Source organism: Dermacentor andersoni, chromosome 8 (genome assembly GCF_023375885.2).
Source record: "Dermacentor andersoni chromosome 8, qqDerAnde1_hic_scaffold, whole genome shotgun sequence".
Lineage (NCBI taxonomy): Eukaryota > Metazoa > Arthropoda > Arachnida > Ixodida > Ixodidae > Dermacentor > Dermacentor andersoni.
In genome coordinates, this window is record NC_092821.1 from 135,078,996 (window position 1) to 135,096,430 (window position 17,435).

General features: G+C 45.5%; 1 long non-coding RNA gene across 1 annotated transcript; it reads left to right on the plus strand.

Annotated features, from left to right (window-relative positions):
• The first annotated feature begins 3,213 nt into the window (after positions 1-3,213).
• LOC129383279 (uncharacterized) lies at positions 3,214-6,466 on the plus strand. Its single transcript, XR_008611153.1, has 3 exons — positions 3,214-3,391; positions 4,283-4,336; positions 6,331-6,466. It is a non-coding gene; the product is annotated as an uncharacterized lncRNA (long non-coding RNA).
• Positions 6,467-17,435: the final 10,969 nt, after the last annotated feature.

Genomic DNA, 17,435 nt, shown 5'->3' on the forward strand with positions numbered 1-17,435 from the left:
ATTAACACACCGTACCAACGAAACATAAAAACGGCAAACTTTCACACCACTAAGTTCATTAGTCAAATTGCTGAAATCGACTGGAACCCGATTCTTTCTATAACGGACCCAATCCTGGCATTCGAACAATTTAACAACAAAGTTAAAAGCGTGTACTCGCAATGTACTAGCCTAACATAACATACTCACTGGTTCTCCGCCCCTAGAAACCCATGGATAACAGGATCCCTCTTAAAAAGTATTAAACAACGTGATAACCTCCATAAAAAATTAAAACGCCAACCTTTTAATGTAAATTTAAAGTCGCGGTACATAACTTATTCTAACACACTTACCAGACTCTTGAAAGAAGCCAAGCGTTCCTACTTTGAGAAAACGATTGTTAAACACACAAATAACACCCGCAAAACCTGGGATACCATTAGGTCCTTTCTTCATCTGTCTTCACCAAACCACGCACTGAGCCAACTTAATACAGGAACAAGGGTAGTAACGGAAGCCACTGATATCGCAAATGAATTCAATACTTTTTTCTGTCCTACACACGATCATTCACTAGACAGTATACCACAGCCAGTGCTCAGGCAAACCCCTTATTCATTTTACTTGTTCCCTACATCACCCAAAGAAGTATCCGATTCAATCGCTAGTTTACGAACTACAGGTCCTGGCCTTGATAATTTACAACCTTCTAAAATCAAATTAGTATCATCTCATATCGCCGATGTACTCGCGCACATTGTTAACTGCATGTTCATAACAGGCGTTTTCCCCGATGAATTAAAACACGGTAAAATAACCCCTATATTAAAAAAAGGTAACAAAGAATTAATTTCAAACTACCGTCCTATCTGCATGCTATCTTTTTTTAGCAAAGTCATTGAGAAACTACTTGTAACCCGCTTAACAAACTACTTTCACAAATTTAATCTTCTCTCGCCTGAACAACACGGGTTTCGTAAAGGTTATTCGACTGAAACAGCTATAACATCATTCACTGACAAAATAAAACATGCCCTTGACAACTCCCATATTGTTGGTTCAGTTTTCATTGACTTCAGTAAAGCATTTGACACCATCTGTCATAACATCCTTTCTTAGAAGTTAGAAGCTCTGGGCATTCGTGGCCTAGATCTTACGCTCATCCGCAGTTATTTGACTAACAGAACTCAAGTTGTGAATTTCGGAGGTTCACTTTCACGTACTAAACCAGTCACTAAGGGTGTCCCACAAGGCTCACTTTTATGCCCTTTACTCTTCCTAGTGTACATTAATGATCTTCCTCACTGTTTAACGAGTACTTCATCTATTCTATATGGTGACGACACGACTATATTTACTAATAGCAAATGCATAAATACTGTAATAAAACGACTAAATTCTGACCTAAGCAACTTATCTGCGTGGTGCACAAGTAACAAACTTCAGATCAACCCTTCGAAAACTCAGTTTATGCTTTTTCATACACATAAACGCGTCATCGCTCCCGCGCCACCGCTCGTCTTACAAACTCATGTTCTCTCACCTGCACATGAAGTTGTCTTCCTTGGCGTCAAACTTGACCCCCAACTTAAATTTAACTTGCATGCTGACATGGTTTCAAAAAAAAATTGCCTTTGGAATAAGAGTACTAATCCTAACGCGCTCGTATTTTCCACAAAACGTCAGAACTTCACTTTATCACGCATTTATTCACTGTCACTTACAATACTGCATCTCAGTTTGGGGAAACACATATTGCTCGCACATAATACATCTACAACATTTACAAAATCAAGCCTTGAGGATCATTAATTTCTTTAGTTACATGTCACATGCTGTACCAATTTTCAGTTCCTTAAAAATACTACCATTACGTTACATGCTCCAACTCAAATTGGTTTTACTAATATACCGCACACTAAATCATGAAATAATTTTAGATGCATTTAATAACTCTGCTCTCACCAACACTAACAATACGAGATTTTCCTCTAACAGCAATTTTTTACTTCCTCGAATAAACACTAATTATGGAATGTTTACTTCCCTTTTTACGGCCATTAAATACTGGAACAATCTACCACCCCATATTAAAGCCTGCCGCACAACATTAACATTCAGGAGAGAGACGAAGAAATATTTACTAACGACACTACTGACTACTGATTCATTACTATAAGTATATATTGTGTACAAATCTATTTCCCAGTTTTCAATGGTTCTGTACTTACCTATTGTATCGACAGCCTTTATTTATTGGTTATTCTATATGTTCCTTTGTCTTCTATTTTCTCCTTTCTTAGGCATTTCAAATTTTTTGTCGCATAGTCTATATAACATTTGTACTTTGCGTATTGTAAGCATATATTTATTTCTAATTATCTGTTACATTAACCCCGTGTTCTTTGACATGTGTCATTCCTATGTTCCATAACGTGTCAAATACTACACATTTATTTATTCATACGCTGTATCGTTTTCATTTGCTTGTTTTGAACTTCAATTATTGTAAGCAACCTTTTGTAATTGTTTATTTTTTCATTAACTTCGCGTTTTCTGATGCCTGTCGCTGCTATGTTGCCAAAATGTAATAATTCATGCAATGTTAAATTACTAACAGGAGGTCCCCCTGACAGTTCTTGTAACTCCGGGACCTCCTTCTGTACTAATGATGAATCACGAAATAAATAAAAAAAAAATAGTTCTACTGGAATCGCAATTGCGACATTACTTGAACGGCTACAAAACAGTGTATTCTAAATGGAATATTGTTGTTTTCATGCGGCTGCCCTTTGGATTATTCCCATAGCGCCTACTTTCCTCGAACAAGCGACACTGATGTAGTTCACATTCACCCTTCGCAAAACAAGAAAGCAGCGAAAACGCATTGTTCTCTGGCGTGTTTACCTTTTTACCTCGGTGTGACTGTGCCGTACCTGGAAAAACGTACACTTTCGGAGCAGGGCTTGTCTCAATTTCCAAACAGAACAAAGATGTGCGTGATAGCGGTATCGCATCGACAGACAATCGAGAACTACACATATATTGTAGTGTTTGTCTCTGAGATCTGTGTTTCTTCCATCCCACGCAGGCCTCATTGACACTTGTTAACGAAGTCTCTCCCCAAAAAATAGAGGTTATACTCGCAGACAAAAGGGTACTGCGTAATAAAATACGGCAATAAAACATGGCCTTCCCACCGCAGGTTGTGCCAGAAAAAGAAAAGCGAGAAGTGTGACGTCATGCAAAGCATCGTCAAATTTGTATTTAAGCGCCCGCTGCTGGAAGAACTTTCACAGTACTAAGCGAGCAATCATGGTGCGCATTTGGAGCTTAAGCACATTCGTGGTTCTGATCACATTTTCCTTACTTTTGTCCACGATGCCGGGATCTGTCTTTGCAGCAACGGGTAAGTCAACTTTTTTAAAGTATTCAAGAAGAAATTTCTTTTCGATAGACGGTGCTCAGTGCGCTGGCGGTAAACAAGGCATCTTAAGAACATCATTTCCGGTTCAATTTTCTTAAGGAAATTCGATGAGCTGGGTTGTAAGTCTGTTGAAAGTGAGAGGCAAGTAATTCTGGAGCTGATTATTTGTGAAACGTAATATCAGCGATTGTTTACCGTCACTTTCGTGGCTACGCCCTGCTGCATGACTAGAAAAATATAAAAGAACATGCAGGGGCGCGACCAATAATTATCTTTAGGTTGCTAGCGGTAGAAACGAGCTTCTTATGTATGGCACTTTAGTGATGACTTCTGACCGAGTGCACATACCGCTGTGCACTACGCACGGGTAATTAAGCACGCAGCTGGCCATCTTGGCCTCTCCTGCACGTCTGGGAAGTCGGAGAGCAGCGCTAGCTATGGGGCCGTTTTTACGAGCGCAGCTGTTTTTGAAAGATACGTCTTCGTCGGCGGCGCGGTTTTTTGTAAGATCGGCAGGTGAACGTGGCTTCTTGCAACGCGACACGCCGGTAGATCGCTTAATAAACGGCACAATGCCGCGTGCCTCTTTTTTGGAGAAGTTTTGATTGGGCGCGTTATGAAAGGTTGGCTCCGCTGCCAACGCAGGTAGCGTGTCGTGTCCGCACACCTGTGTAGATCAGTGTAGCACCACCGGCATCTCCACCGGCATGCCCCCTCCTTTAGAATTATTGAAGTAGGTGCCCCATATGGCCCTCAATGTACAGCGCAGAAACGTTATACGCGTTTGATGAATCGCCTAAAATGGGGTAGAAAATGAATAATTGGCTTGTTTAAATGAGCTCCACATTAACGCTAATTCATCTCCAACAAAAGGAAAAAGAAGACGAAAACCACCCAAAGGCGGCCCAGGAAAACCAAACCTAAAACGTATGTGAAAGGTTTTTATATAACATTTCAACAGAAAATTGCATATATTTTCCAAGTGGTGTATAACGCATTGGCGTTTTATTTCTTAATGGCTAATTGTTTTACTTCTGCTGTTATCAAGATGCAAGGTGATATGTATATGTCAGTTAACCTCAGTATATAGGCCTTTTGAGTAGAACTTGTTGCTGGGCGAGTTGGTTGGGATCTAAAGAATACATTGTTGCGCCAAAAAAGGAAAATAAAGACTCGCGAAGGAAGAGTACGAAACGACAGATTGAGCGCTCAATCTGTCGTTTCGTTACTCTTCCTTCGCGAGTCTTTATTTTCCTTTTTTTGGCGCAACAATGTATTCTATAGGCCTATTCTCGTCTGTAAATACCCTCAAGCAGACAGAGAACTGAACAAAATTATTTCATACTTTTGTATAGCACAGAGAGCTTATACCCGAAGACATTTAACGTAGTTAGTTGCTCTTTGAGTGTATAAATTCATTATGAAATTTTACCTACCAAAACCACGATCTGATTACGAGGCACGCCGCAGTGGGCGACTTGAGATATTGAGAATTTGTATGGTTTTTTAACATGCACCTAAACCTAAGTGAACGGGTGTTTCCTTATTTCTCTTCTTTGAATGATTGTAGCCTATTTCAGCCGTTTATAATTGTTACAGCAGGAGTCTTTTCCGCTTCTGCAATAATTTATTTATTTATTTATTTTCACATACTGTCAATCCCTCATGGGATTATAACAGGAAGGGCAAGTATATATGGTCGTATTTGCGAACAAAGAATATAAATAGGTTATATAATCATAAGTGTGTTATTGCAAAGGTTTTGGTTTCACTAAACAAAAGAATTAAGTAGTTCATCACAAATGCAATATTTGTGTACAATATACAATAACAAGGAAGAATCTATATTCCGTAATAATAATTCAAATTGTAAGGTTTACAAACCCAAAACTGATTATTATAGCGTTTTTTTCTAACACTGAATTATAAGTGAACAAGCCACGGACTACCGTTCGTGCTATCATATCGTATAGTCTAATTTTTTTCAAGTAGACAACACCTACAAGTGATGTATACAAACAGTATCAACTTTACTTGGCTTATTACTCTTCACCAGGACGCTAAAAGGAGGAGGTAACATTTATCTGCGTAGCCTACGCGCAATAATACTTTGTGTTATCTTGAGAGCTATATGAAGGACTTTACCTTCATCTTTTGAACTAAAACCAATGAAACAAGGCTTATTTTTGCATAAAATTTTAAGTTATATTTTAGTAAAGCTAGAAATTCGTCACCGAGTGTAGAAATTTTCGTGACGCAGGCAGTAAAATAATATACGAGTGGATGATGTTATTTTGTTCATAAATTCAACGTGCCTCAGGACGCGCCGAGAAAAAGGCTATCAGACGAGACATGCCTACCTCTAAGAAAAACTATCTAGATATAGAGCAAATGCTTCATTTACAGGTCATGGAGAATAGCGCATGGCGAAAATAATCATAAAATGCCCGCATGGTTTGTACCTGATCATGAACGCACACTCGTTATTGGTTTAGATTGGCTGACAGCTTATTCACCGCAGTTGAACGAATTTGGCCTTACTAAGCATAGTCGTTTCTAGTAAAGGGTATGTTCTATTTGGCGCCTATTGTTTCACTTACAATGTTTGTGCCTCTGCATGCGTAGTTCTGACTATATATTGGCTAGGTTTTCAATAACAAAGTCGTAAATATTTAATTTTTTTGCGCAACCATGAATTACCGAAGCTTAGCCTTCAACACTTTGCTAACATAATAGAAAAGAAGATACTTCTTGAGTTATTATGGAGGACAAAGCTAGATTCTGCACAGCATATTCTGTCAACCAGATTTATATTTCGAGTGCCGAAATATTAATCGCACTTTTTAGGGTTCGCAGAGCATTCATAAGAAACGACCGGCAAGAAAATAGTGGCTAACCTACTGATTCTGTTTCTATTACAGCACCTAGAGGCCGCTGACCTGTCTTTAACGCCACAGAAAAGAGCGAATGCAATTTACCAATATTGTCATGAATGCCACAGGATCCCACGGACTACAAGAGTTTTGGTGCAAAATAAAGTTTTATGGAGTTGTCGCTGACAACTGCATCTCCATTTATATTAAAAAAAGCATCTGTTTCGCCCGAAAGCCAAAGCATTGATTGCGATATCGAATCAGTATACAGGAATAGGAAGTTAGGATAGGAGCCTTATCGGCCGAATACACTTGTAAACATTGGCTTACTACGTGAATGAACAAGCATAACGTCAGCTGGAATAGGCGAACATGATAAAATACCACTTGATGATCGCGGACAGTCGCAGCCAAAAAGCTGGCGAGAACAAGTGCGGCAGCAGCGGCGAACAAAGTTACCTTCGAGCTGTCTATCGCTTCAACGCAAACTGAGTAGCAAGAACGTAGTGCGCAAAAAGGTATGAGCCGTCCACACATCGCTTTCAAAACACGAGGCGCGCATTTGTGCAGCCGCGCGAAGTATTCATTCGCTGTTGGAACAAAAGCTGCCCCTCCCCTCTTAAGCAGCCTGGCTGCTTTTTTTCCGTTTAAGGCAGAAAGCTTGGCTAGTTGGAGGTTATTCGTATAGGAGGACATTGCATTAGAACGTAAAAAAGGACAGGCCACCGACAGGAACATGAAAAAAAGACACACCGAACGCTTGACATACTGGCTTTATTCTCAGGAGGACACAAATATATATGCAAGAAAACGCCAGCTTCATGATCAACCCCCGAAGCGCATGCGCAATGGCACGTTATTGTGTAAGAATTTTATTTCTTTTGCCGTCAAAGCTACGTTAGGTTTGCAGACGCAGGCCTGTATTTCCCGATGAATAAGGAAGGCCTCGAGTATTAGTATTTCAGTCTCTCTCTGATCTGTGCAAAAAGTAATCACTTGAGTTTTATCAAAGAGCGGCATGCATTCATTCTCACAGCACTTGCAATGTTACGCCAAGTGCCCAGATCCCGATGTTGCCTCGACAAGCAGTTTGTGCTCCATTGCACGAACGCCTAAATAAATTAAATTATGGGCTTTTACGTGCCAAAACCACTTTCTGATTATGAGGCACGCCGTAGTGGAGGACTCCGGAAATTCCGAGCACCGGTGGTTCTTTAACGTGCAACTAAATCTAAGTACATGGGTGCTCTCGCATTTCGCCCCCATCGATAAGCTGCCGCCGTGGCCGCAATTTGATTCCGCGACATCGTGCTAAGCAGCCTAACACCATAGCCACTGAGCAACCACGGCGCGTTAGACGAACATTGATACACCAGCCAGTTTGGCCGTTGTAGCAACTTCCGCATGACAGTGGAATTCTGTAACCCACATTTGTACTGCACTCCACATAAGGCAGTTCTTGTTTAATTGTGCAAGGTTGTTTTCTCCAAGTGGCGCCACAGACAACGTTGCAAAGATTCCCTAGTTTATCCGGTGCCATGAGCACAACTTGGACATTTACCTTTCTGCGCCACCTTTTTAAGGCGGTGTGTCAGCTGGTGAATATAGGGCAGTGCCACGGATCTAGCCTGCTGTTGAGCTTGTCGCTCAATCGTCAACGCCTGATCGCCAACTTTAACCACTTTTGTCAGGCCTTCAGCCACGGACGCCACAAGTTCCCTAGGGAACCCTGCCTTTGCAAGGCGAACTACCTGTATATGAAAGTGTCCATATACAGGCAGTTCGCGTGAGAAAGGCAGCGTTCCCTAGGGAACTTGTGACGTCCGTGGCTGCAGGCCTGATAAAAGTAGTTAAAGTTGGTGGTCAGGCTTTGACAATTGAGCGACAAGCTCAACAGCAGGCTAGATCCGTGACACTGCCCTATATTCACCAGCTCAAACATCGCCTTAAAGATGTGGCAATAAAATACAGTGTTACTATGGCTGGTTGCACATTCGAACTTAAGAATATGAATCGAATACTACATATGAACTATTCGTATTACAATTCGGAAAGGAACTATTCGTTTTTTTGCGAATACGTATAACTAACCAAACATGTTGCAGCAAACTAAGGCGAGCTCTTGCTACCTATGTGCGGCTGTTTAACAATGTGTCGCAAATAATTCGAGCCGACACGACGCCAGTTTTGGAAGCTATGTGAAAAGAAAATGGCCAATACATAATTTCTTTATGGTTTTGCGGGGAAGTCTGCATATCAACCTGTAATTTTTGCTAGTCGGCGATTTTAAATTTTTGGCAGAATATACGTGTGTCAATTTTATGCTTATTGCCACACACTGTGGTTCTTTAATCGCAACGGGCGATTTCACATATATCTGCGCGAGAACATTCCTTCGCAATTTTCTTTTTCTTCCACAACTTGTGATCTTACTACGTAATCCTTTAGCTCGCGTTTCTAGAAAGGTATTCAGAGAGCAATTAGTACAGCAGGCATTCCTTCTTCAAAATTCCGTTTGCTATCACGCTCTGAAGTTGTGTGACTGTTGATGTAGTCAGTTTATTGCCAATCACTGAAATGGTGTTTACAATTGTCCCTTCCTTCCTAATAGTTAGCCGATTTTTCACTCTACTCATTACAGACGAGGGACCTAATTATACTGAAATAAGTTTTCGTACTTAAATTCATGCGTCCTTGATTGACTATTACGAATTCGATTCAATGTTTAATACTAACAATTCGTATTCGAAAAGGTTCTATTCACGCAACTCTACTTTTTTTTATTGTGTTACCACAATATCTTGGCGGGACTTTACATATCTGACAAACAATAATATAAAGAATGAATGATTAATCGTTGAAAATATTTAGTAATGTCAACACTAAGAGAAAAGAAGCGCGATGAACGGAATAAATGTAGAAAAAGTGTACTTCGAAATAATTAAGACAGTGGATACCCCAAGGGTGAGGCAGCAAAATATGCTGTCCTACAAGGCACAGATAGCATAAAACAGGCGAGCGAGAGCTACAATACACAAAGAAGGCGTTAAAAGTATGTGTACTGTTACGTTTCGCCTACAACGCGCGGTATAGCCGGCGCGGATGCAACGGACGCCGGAGCTTCGTTCAAAGCGGCGGACATTTTGGCCCGTTCGGAGCTCCCGCAAAGCCTCCCCGCCAAGCGCGTCCAGGCGTGTTTCAGTGCCACGTGTCTTCGTGTGTGCGTGTGTGTGTGTGTGCCCACGCTTGTCAAAGCGCGGCAGCCGGGGAGAGGAGCTCCTCAAGTGTGAAGCGAGGAGGTCTGACAGGCGCCAGCTTGGCGATGCGTCACTACACTCGTCTCAACGTGTCTCTCAGTCTGTCCGTACCCGCCGTCACGTGGTCTCGTCACGAGGCCTTCCTTCTTGCCCTCAACTGCGAAAGCATAAGAGCAGCTGCCCCCGGACGCCAAGAGAGAGGCTCCGATTTCTTCTGTTGAGTAACGTGCACTCCCGTCTCTCCACTTCGGTCGACCTGATCGGCCGCTCTTTTGCGATGTTAGAATAAACAAGTTGTTCTGTTACCAGTCGACTCATGCTTTGCCGGGACCTTCGGATGCTTCCAGTTGTGCCCCAGGCAGCCAGGCCAACGCTACCCTTGGGGCTTGCGACCCATTTGCAACAACGGGCGTCAGCACTGAGATTCTAACAGCTGGTTGCCAGCGGTGAGATCGCGACAACGGAGGCCAGCAGCGAAGATATGCGGTTGACTGTATGCTGAGCAGCACAACGGCCATCCGGGAGCAGTGCAACGAGCCCTGTGTGATGACTGGTTGCCTGCAGCGGAACGACTGCGCTGAATTCTTGGCTGCGAGGTTTGGTGAGTGCGGGACTTTCTTCTACTGAGTTTTGCCAGGCTTTTGTTAGTGTCAGAAACAGAGCTGGTAATTGTGGTTGTCGTTGCTGCCGGGTTAGTTTGCGGCAAGACAATAGTAGGCAGTAGAGAAAGCAGCGTTCAGAGCAGCCATGGATTTGAAGTCGTTGCGCAAACCGAAATTGCTGGAGCTTGCAAGAGAGTTGGGTCTGGATGTCTCAGACAAACTCAGAAAACCAGAACTGCTAAGGGCTATTCTTGAGTTAGAAGCTAAGGATGACGAGCTGTCGGAATGCCTTGAGACCATTGAGGAGAGGGAGACGGCAAAAAGACAGGAGCGCGAACTTAAAGAACAGAAAGAGAGACAGGAGCGTGAACGAAAAGAACAGAAAGAAAAAGAAGAGCGCGAACACGCTTTGGAAATGAAGCGTCTCGAGGTAGAGATGGAACGCGCTCGTAATGGAAGTCAGGCACACGGTGCAGGAGAACGAGTATCGTTCAAAATGACTGACCTGATGCGGCCGTTTAAGCTTGGAGAGGACATTGGTTTGTTCCTGGTTAACTTTGAGCGAACGTGCGAGAAGCAGGGGTTCTCTCGGGAAACGTGGCCACAGCGCTTGCTCACTTTGTTACCCGGCGAGGCGGCCGACGTAGTCGCTCGCTTGAAGAGAGAGGAGGCAGAGGATTTCGACCAAGTGAAATCGAGTCTGCTAAAAAAGTACAGGCTGTCCGCGGAGGCGTTCCGTCGGAAGTTTCGGGAAAATGAGAAAGGCAGAAGCGAGTCATATACAGAGTTTGCCTACAGGCTTATGTCAAACATGCAGGAGTGGCTCAAAGAAGAGAAAGCGTTTGGTGACCACGAGAAAGTTCTGCAGTGTTTCGGGCTAGAACAGTTTTATAGTCGGTTACCTGAGAACGTGCGGTACTGGGTCTTGGATAGGCCAGACGTTAGTTCGGTGGCTAGAGCCGCCGAGCTAGCCGAGGAGTTTGTGACGCGTCGGGCTCGCGGAGCTAAGGACGGTCAAAAGGGTGAATTTGGCTCCAAGTTTGAGAGGCCGAAGTTCACGCCCATGAGAGCAAAGGGGCACACACGTAGTGCGGATGCGAGTGAAAGCAGTCCGACCGAACGTAAGGAGACGGCGGCAACCGAAGCCGAACGCAGAAAGCGGTTCGAGACGAGGCAAGCGCGCGTTTGTTATACGTGCCAGAAGCCGGGTCATTTTTCGGCGCAGTGTCCAGAAACAAAAACAAAAGTCGTGTTTTTGTCCTTATGCAGCACTGACGAGAACATGAAGCTTCTCGAGCCTTACATGCGAGACCTCCTCGTGAACGGGAAAGAGTGCCGAGTGCTTCGCGATTCCGCAGCTACGATGGATGTAGTTCACCCCTCCTACGTAGAAGCCGATATGTTCACGGGCGAGTGCGCATGGATCAAGCAAGCCGTGGAAGCTCACAGCGTGTGTCTGCCCGTAGCAAAAGTGTTGATTGAAGGACCTTTCGGAGCGCTTGAGACGGAGGCGGCAGTGTCATCTGTGCTGCCCCCCCAGTACCCGTACCTATTTTCGAACAGGTCCGATCACCTCCTGCGCGAGAAGGGGCTTTTGTTTGGTGAGGCTAGCGGTCAGGCCTTCACCAGATCGATGGTTCGGGAGCTCGCTGCAAAGGCAGTAGTTGCGGGGCCGACGTTGTCGAACAGTGAGAAAGAGTCAGAAGCGCAGCAAGCTGATATTCAGAGCACGCCCGAACTGAATAAAATTGAGCCTGTCGCGTTAAAGGCACCAGATACTGGAGAGGAAATTCCCGATGCGGGAAAGTTAGAAGAGCTATCTGCAGATTTGCTCATCGCGCCTACGTCAGACGGACTTAATAGGTTGCTAAAAGTCAGCCGGGCGGCTTTGATAGCCGAGCAAAAGAAGGATGGCAGCCTAGAAAACATACGCTGCATTGTCAAGGAAGGTATCGCCAAGAAAAATGCTCGCTTTGTGGAAATAGGTGGGGTCCTGTACCGGAAGTATCTAGACCGCAGGGGAGTGGAGTTCGATCAGCTGATCGTGCCTCAATGCTACCGTCAGGATCTGTTGCGCTTGTCGCATGGGGGTTCGTGGTCCGGACACCTAGGAGTTAAGAAAACTAAGGACCGTCTCTTGCAAGAGTACTATTGGCCAGGGTGTTTTCGGGACGCAGACCACTTTGTGAAGACATGTGACACCTGTCAGCGGGTGGGCAAACCAGGGGACAAATCGAGGGCGCCGTTGAAGTTGGTACCTATCATTACGGAGCCTTTTAGACGGCTCGTTATTGATACAGTGGGACCTCTGCCAGTAACAACCACGGGGTAGAGACACATTTTGACTGTGATCTGCCCAGCGACAAAGTTCCCTGAAGCAGTACCGCTTAAGGAACTCAGCTCAGTTGAGATAGTCAATGCACTACTGTCCATATTTGCGCGAGTTGGTTTTTCTGCGGAAATCCAATCAGATCAGGACACAGTGTTTGCTAGCCCTTTGACGACAGCCTTTCTCGAAAGGTGTGGGGTAAAGCTGTTAGACAGCTCAGTGTACCACCCACAGTCGAATTCCGTTGAGAAGCTCCACTCCGTCATGAAGCGCGTGTGGAGAGCATTGTGGTTTGAACAACAAACTGACTGGGAGCTGTGTCTGCCTGGGGTGACGTTGGCATTAAAGACCGCGCCGCATGCGGCTACGGGGTTTTCGCCAGCTGAGCTAGTGTACGGTCGCTCGCTGCGTTCTCCGCTTCGCATGCTTCGAGACGGATCACTGCCCTCTCCAATGGCTGCAGACCATCTCTTCCACAAATGGCCGCCTCCTGCGCTGGAGCCTCGCTTTGCAACAATATTCCTTCGAGGTGCGTTACAAAAAGGGGAGTCTCAACGGTAACGCCGATGGCTTAAGTCGAAGCCCATAACGTAAGAATCAGCCTCAAAGTTATTTGTTACTGATGTTTTTCTTCCTGAGGCAGGATTTTTAACATATTGCTTTTGTGTAGTGTTTCAAAGTGATGATGTGCTTTCTAGTGCAATTTTCCGATTTGTGGACGCGTTCTGAGTGCTGCTAAACTACTGTAAGGAACTAGGCAGTAGTATAAAAGGGGAAAGAGCCTGGCAGGGCTTAGTGAGGGTTGTGCCGTGCTTGCTGACTGAGCGGTTGCCTTTCGGCGTAGTTCTAACGCTTGCCGGAAACGAGAACAAAAATGTCAACTCTCCCGAAGTCACTTTGCAGTGTCCTGTGTGAACCTGAACGAGAGAACGAGGCCTTCTCTGTGCGCTGCGCTCAAGAAACGCCGAAGGACGACCGACTTCGGTTATGAGCATCATCAAGCGACATCCCTCCGGACAGCGGATGCAGTCCCCTGACCATCGGGATCTCCTTCCCCCGGCGGGGCGGTCTGTTACGTTTCGCCTACAACGCGCGGTATAGCCGGCGCGGATGCAACGGACGCCGGAGCTTCGTTCAAAGCGGCGGACATTTTGGCCCGTTCGGAGCTCCCGCAAAGCCTCCCCGCCAAGCGCGTCCAGGCGTGTTTCAGTGCCACGTGTCTTCGTGTGTGCGCGTGTGTGTGTGTGCCCACGCTTGTCAAAGCGCGGCAGCCGGGGAGAGGAGCTCCCCAAGTGTGAAGCGAGGAGGTCTGACAGGCGCCAGCTTGGCGATGCGTCACTACACTCGTCTCAACGTGTCTCTCAGTCTGTCCGTACCCGCCGTCACGTGGTCTCGTCACGAGGCCTTCCTTCTTGCCCTCAACTGCGAAAGTATAAGAGCAGCTGCCCCCGGACGCCAAGAGAGAGGCTCCGATTTCTTCTGTTGAGTAACGTGCACTCCCGTCTCTCCACTTCGGTCGACCTGACCGGCCGCTCTTTTGCGATGTTAGAATAAACAAGTTGTTCTGTTACCAGTCGACTCATGCTTTGCCGGGACCTTCGGATGCTTCCAGTTGTGCCCCAGGCCGCCAGGCCAACGCTACCCTTGGGGCTTGCGACCTATTTGCAACAACGGGCGTCAGCACTGAGATTCTAACAGTACCTTTAGTAACGTGCCAACGCATAAGCAAGCGTGATAAGTGTTGAAGAGGAATGTAGTCCACAGACACTTATGTAGTGAATTCGCTTCCATTCGACTACAAGTTATCGTTGCTTATATCGCATACATATGTGGCTGATCGCCACTGTAGGAGATTAGCCAACTATTAGAAGAAATATTGCAAAACGGTAACCTGAAATAAAATGTCGAGTTTGATCAAGGCTAGTTTAGGTAGAAAGGCAAAGTAAATGTTTTAATGTTAAAAGAAGCGCAATGTTAATACAGAATCAGCAACTATCAGTAAACAGAAAATGCAGCAAGACACAGATAAAAATTTAACGCAGAAAAAGGTTAGACTTATGAACCATTCGAACAATGTGAAGTAGAGATTTCAGCAACTGAATCCTAGGCATGAGGCTCCAATGAATAAATGAAGGATTTGTTTTAAGTCCTGGCCACATATTCGAAGGCGAGCATGAAGGTAATTGATTGTACAAAAACTGAAGTGAAGAAAAAATAGAAAGAAAGCTAGGGATAGTATTGTACTTCCCATAGATGTAGCTGAAAACTGACTCTATGTTCCTTTTTCGTGAAGGGAACAGAGGGGGTTTTAAGAATACTGACTTGGCTTTGAGTTTATAACTGTTATGCTAACCTGTAGGTGTGAAAGCGAAAATAGGTAGTGACGGCACAGCTTTGGAAAGCACAGTGACGGCACAGTTCGAAAGCTGCAGCTACCGGAAGCCACGTCGACAGTTTCAACTCTCGCCGCCGTCATTCGAGATGAAGTTCGCCACGGCAATGTGCAGCCAGGACGTGAGGAACCGCTTGTTCATCATGACCAACCACCACCCGCACGTCGCGTGCCAACGTACGCTGACGTGTTATGTCAACCGACCGGGCATAGTTCTCCATTAGCGACCCCCAGCAGCCACCAGCCGACTCTGCGCAGTGGACCCCTTCTAGCAGAGCTGAGGCCACGAATAAGTGACCTGTGGCGTGCACCTGACCGGACGCTACTCTGTTTCCACTGCGGGAAAGCTGGACACCTTTACAGAATGTGCCCATATCGCAGAGCAGGTCTTCAGCGCTTTACGATAAATGCGCCTTGTCCCCGTAACGGCGAAAGACCCATCGAAATTCAGGACTACATGACCCGACAACAGGATCCGGCTGCTATATACCAACACCAGTCCCGATCATCAACGTCTGCACGCTACCAATCACCAAGTCCACGGCCATCCTCGCTTTCACCAAGGCGTCGTTCACTGAGCCCACGTCCGGAAAACTGAAGCGAGCGACCTGTGGAGGCGAGGCCGCTGACGTTCGAAACAGCCAAGACCCTCCGTCAAGTTTACCGATCAGCCGCGACGAACGGAAGCGGATGAATGAGATAAGTAGTCAGAGAATTTCTTCAGATTTGCGCATTACAATAGACGGTCATGAATTGAGTGCATTAGTTGACACGAGTACCGATTATTCCGTCGTAAGATATGCACTCACCAAGGAATTGAAAAAAGTTTTGATGCCATGGAGTGGACCCCAGATACTTACGGCTGGTGGGCACCTCATTACGCCCCTAGGTAGATGTGCAGCGAGAATCGGAATTCGGGGTTTTTCTTACGTCATGATTTTGTCGTGCTACCAGAATGTTCGAAGGATGTAATACTCGGAATTGACTTTCTCCTAACAAATGGTGCCATAATCAATCTGCAGAATTCTAGCGTATCATTTTCTACGAAGCAGGCTATAGAAATGCAAGAGTCGGAGGAGCTAGAACACGTTGCCTCGCGGGTTACCGACGATGACCTAACCGTGCCACCACGATGCAGCATGCTGGTTCGCGTAAGAAACGAAGCATTCGACAACTCGGAAAGTATAGTGGAGGCCAACGTCGAGCTACTGTTGAAAAAATGTATTTGAGTAGCACGAGGAATTGTTCAACTACAAGACGGGTGTGCTGAAGTATTGCTGACGAACTTCGGAAGTGAATTTCAGAACGTCGCAAAGAACACAGCCATCGCCTTCCTGCACAGCGCTACTGCGGTCACAGATGTATGTAGCTTAGCGTGAAGGCCACCTGCTGTCCAAACTATGCATGACGCCGTAACATCAGTTGCGATCAACCAAAGTCTGACGCCAGCCCAGAAAGAAATGATGCAGGACCTTATAAATGAATTCGCAGAATGTTTCTCCACTTCCGCAACGTTACGGCGCACACCAATTATTAAACACCGTATAATAATAGACGAAGCGACCAGGCCAGTAAACCAGCATCATTACCGAGTGTCACCGGTTGAACGAGAGATTATAAAGAGTCAGGTGCAAGAGATGCTTGAGGACGATGTCATTCAGCCATCAAAGAGCCCGTGGGCGTCGCCCGTAGTCCTTGTGAGAAAGAAGGACCAATACTTTGAGATTCTGTGTTGATTACCGGAAATTGAACAGTGTGACCAGGCGGGATGTGTACCCCCTTCCCCGCATTGATGACACGTTGGATCGCCTACGACATGCAAAATTTTTCTCTTCATTAGATCTCAAGAGCGGATATTGGCAAAGTAGACGAAAGAGACCGCGTAAAAACTGCTTTCGTAACCCCAGACGGCCTGTATGAGTTCAAAGCGCTTCCATTCGGCCTCTGCTGTGCGCCGGCGACATTCCAGCGCATGATGGACAGTGTCCTACCGGGTTTTAAATGGCAGTCATGCTTAGTTTACCTAGACGACGTAGTGGTATTTTCCGCAACATTCGACCAGCATGTCCAGAGGCTGCGTTTAGTGCTTCAAGCCGTCCGCTCGGCAGGCCTAACCATTAAACCGGAAAAGTGCCAGTTTGGATTCTAAGAACTTCGTTTCCTGGGTAACGTAATTAGCGCGCAAGGTACTGCTCCGGATCCCGAGAAGACTGCTGCCATTGCACGATTTCCAAAGCCTACAAACAAGAAAACGGTACGGCAATTTTTGGGACTATGCGCTTATTACAGGCGATTTGTAAAAAACTTCTCGAAGATTGCCGAACCTCTGACGAAACTTACTAAAGAAGACGTACCCTTCATGTGGAATGCTGAACAAGAGGTTGCGTTGAATGAACTAAAGGAACGATTGCAAGCCCCACCGATCCTCGCCCACTTCGACGAGACAGCGGACACAGAAGTCCACACAGATGAAAGCAATCTCGGTCTCGGTGCGGTTTTAGTTCAGTGGCAAAATGGGGAAGAGAAAGTCATAGCGTATGCTAGCCGCACTCTCTCGAAAGCTGAAACAAATT